A 3,956-nucleotide genomic window follows, 5' to 3' on the forward strand; every position below is an offset into this window, starting at 1 on the left:
CATCCATGGGAAGGGACCCGAGCCCTGCACAGACTTCCTCAGGCTGCCCCAGGTGTGCTCCTACCGACCGACCGTGCACACAGCACTCGCTGATTAGTGCTGCCTGGCGATGGTTTCCGGAGCCAAAACAAAAACACAAATTATCACACGTGTATCACTGCGGCCGCACAGGCAGGGCCATGTGTCACCGAGTGTCACTGAGTGTCACTGAGTGTCACCCACGAGCGGGAGCCCGGCCCCAGCTTTGTCTCCCTCTGATGTAACGCCGGGCCTGGAGCACGGTCTGGGTCTGAAGAGACTTGCCTAAACTGGAAATCCGCCTCTCCCAAAGGCTGTGTAAGGCTGGGACTGTAACTAAGCGTGGATGCTTTTCTATAAATATTGCACTACAAGGAATCTGTCCATAACTCAGATAACTTTAACAGAAAAGGGTGACAAAAACTATTGTACTTTCTTGTCAGGCATTCAGCAAAATAACTATTTTCAGGTCAGATGTTCAGCAGAAGTAAATGGAGACAAGCTATCATAAAACTATGAAGAGAAAACTACATAAGGCATTTAAAAAATTGGGTTAATAGCATTTGCAGTTCTGTCATTACCCAAGAATGTTTTTATTATCAGATAAGTTGCAGAAAACAAACCACATACTATTGTAGTATGTTGCCAGTAATTAAAACAAATTATACATTGTTCACAAGTTTGGGACAAAGGACATTTTACTTCAACACTTTCAGCAAATTTTTGAGGATAGCATGAAATACTTATAAAACACAGCAAAATTTCTGACTTCAGAGGAAGCTGAGAGCCTCTCGTCCAATTCTGAAACAGTGAAACAGCACCCTAACAAATGCCAGGGGCTCAGAGGCACTACCAGAGGCACTACTGTATACAAGCAATAAATATTCTTAAAAAAGGTTACTGTAATCACTGTGACTGCCTTGTTTGCAAGAAGAACGAGAACACTTGTCTTTTTCAAAATTAGCAGAGGAGGATAAATTATTTTATGCATTTATTTTTAGTTTGCTGATTAATAATTAATAACTGGCAGATCTTTGTGGTGCTAAGATTCATGTGCTGGTTATTTTAATAAGAAGGCCACACTGATTCTTCCACAAAAACTAAGTGGACAAAAATTTATCCACTGTAAGTTCTGGTAAGGTTGTAACACCTTATCATTTGTCAATTAACTTCTGTTGGGAAAAAATACTTGCCTTTCTTAGAGAATTAAATAACTCACCACACCACCCACTCTATGGATGGAACAGGACCTGCTCACCAGTTGTCATTACCAACAACTGAACTGCTTTTTTATTTTTTTCAAATGGATTACTGACACCCATGAGTGTGACAAATGATTTAGAACATCATATGGAAATATTGCTATCACTGAAGAGCAGGTATTTAACATCAAGAAAACCTTTTTTCTATCTCTAAAGATGTTATATAATTCTGTGCAGTCTGTATATGCAAAATCAGATTTGCACATGCTTAAGCAAGAAGCAGATTCTCTCTACTTTAAAAACCTTCTGATATCTCGAAGTGACACATTTTTGATGAAACTGTCAAATGCTCATTAACAGCACTGGTTTATTAAGCAGAGCAGGACACAGCAGCTCTCTCAGCCTTGGCACACAGCAGTGACACCCCCAGTGACCCTGGCAATCCTGGCTGTGGCTCTGAGCTTTGTCACCAGCGCTTCTCCTTGCTGCTGGCTGCAGTCTCTTAGGCCAAGGTGCAAGTAAATTCCAGCTTAGCCTAATACCACAATTATGATCAAAAGGTACTGAGGCACCAAAAAGCAGATCCCACCCTGTGCTGTCACTAACCTCCCTCCCTGAGGGGCTCAGCCACCAGCTGAGGAGCAAGCCCAGCCTGGGTGATGTGGACTGGCTGCATGACTTTGGCCCAGCCTTCTGAGAGAGCTGTTAAACTGTGAGCCAGAGCCTTGTCTGTAGAAAGACAAGAACAGGAAAACTAGAATTGGAGGACAGGTTGTTGAGACAAGCACTACTAGCAACACAAGGATGCAAGAGGAAAAATGCCACTTTGTAAAGTTATAGAATCCTAAAGAGAGTAAATCCCAGTGACCTCCAGCGAGTTGCCAGTGCCACCACAACAGACCAGTGACTGAGTGGATGCCCACAGATTTCTTGATGCTTCTTCGGCCAGCAGACTTCAGGTGTTTTGTCAAGGGGTGGGGACACACTAATGCCTAATCCAGTGGGTTCTGAGAAGGTTGTTCTTTTTTTGTTGGCCAGTCATTGATTTGTATTTTCAAGCTGTGTAAATCTGACTTGGGGAATAGCTAATAATGCCCAAGGCACCCAGAGAAAGCACAGAGACAGACATGTCTGTTAAAATAAGCAAACAGCAGGTTTCTGAACTGGAGTGACATTTAACTGCTGTCCTTGGGCTTGGGACTATAAACTGCCGTCAAGGGAACGGGCTTCTAAAAATATTTTAAAGGGCATGTCTCTGACAAAGCTACCCAGATTTTTTTGTGTGTGTGAATTAAGTTTTATGTGAAACTTTAAAATCTGTGCAAGGTGTTCAGAATTGTTACTTACAAGAGCCCAATTCAGCACCCTGGTAATTCCCTTATTACCTGCCACATGTCTGAGCCGTGACCACACCTGTTCAAGTACCTGCTGGGTGGCCAGGCCACTCGACAGGATTTCCTGGAGACACGGTTTGTTATCCTATTGTTCTTTCATCCACTGTGCAAGAGCCAAGCACACTGAGGCAAGACACTCAGTTTTGTTACCATTCTGCAGAACAGGGTGTCAGGCATTTAACACAGGTACTGCACCTTTGAGGAAACTAGCAAAGTCTTTTATAGAAAATGGCAACAACCAAAGAATGATTCAGAAACAGGAGATTGGTCAGCTGGGATAGGGTTAATTTCTTCTCAGTTGCTGGTACAGTGCTGTGTTTTGGGTTTGGAATGTGAATGGTACCAATAACACACTGATGTTTCGGGGTTTGCTAAGTAATTTTTGTCTTAAGGACTTTTTTTTTAGCATTATAGTAACTTAATTTGAGGTTATATTTCATCCTATCAAGCTCTTATTTAACCATATACTCTATTAGTTTCTGCTTGAATGTATTTGAACAATTAGTTGTCAAGGAAATAAGGATTTGCGGTGTTCTGTTCCTGGGGACTGCATTCCTCCACTGCTCCAACACCTCGCTGTCACAGAACCGTGAATGGCTCCGCTTGGAAGGGACTACAGGACAGCAGCTGGTCCCACCTCCCTGGCGCTGGGATATCTCCAGCGAGGGAGACTCCCCAGCCTCTCCGGACAATCTGTCCCAGAGCTCGGGCACTCCCAGGGAAGAAGTTCTTCCTCGTGTTCAGGTGGAATTCCTGCCCGTTCCTGCTGTGCCATTGCTGGTCCGGGAGCAGAGCCCGGGCCCTGCTCTGAGCCCTCCCTGCGGGCCCTCCGCGTTCGCTCACGGCTTCTGCGCTGGGGCGTCTGTGCGTGTTTTACCCGAGTCTGTGCGTGTTTTACCCGGGTCTGTGCGTGTTCCACCCGGGTCTGTGCGTGTTTTACCCGTCTGTGCCTGTTCCACCCGGGTCTGTGCGTGTTCACCCGGGTCTGTGCGTGTTCACCCGGGTTTGTGTGTTCTACCTGGATCTATGTGTGTTTTACCCGGGTTTCTCTGTGCATTACCCGGGTTTCTGTGTGTTCACACGGGTCTGTGCGTGTTTTACCCTGGTTCCTGTGTGCTTTACCCGGGTTTCTCTGTATTCCACCCGCGTTTCTCTGTATTTTACCCGGGTTTCTGTGTGTTCAACACGGGTTCCTCTGTGTTTTACCCGGGTTTCTCTGTGTTTTACCGGGTTCCTGTGTGCTTTACCCGTGTTTCTCTGTGTTTTACCGTGTTTCTCTGTTTCACCCCCCTCGCGGCGCTCCGGGCCCGCCTCACGGCCCTTTAAAGGAGGCGGGCGCGTT

The sequence above is a fragment of the Taeniopygia guttata genome, chromosome 14 (genome assembly GCF_048771995.1).
Source record: "Taeniopygia guttata chromosome 14, bTaeGut7.mat, whole genome shotgun sequence".
NCBI lineage: Eukaryota > Metazoa > Chordata > Aves > Passeriformes > Estrildidae > Taeniopygia > Taeniopygia guttata.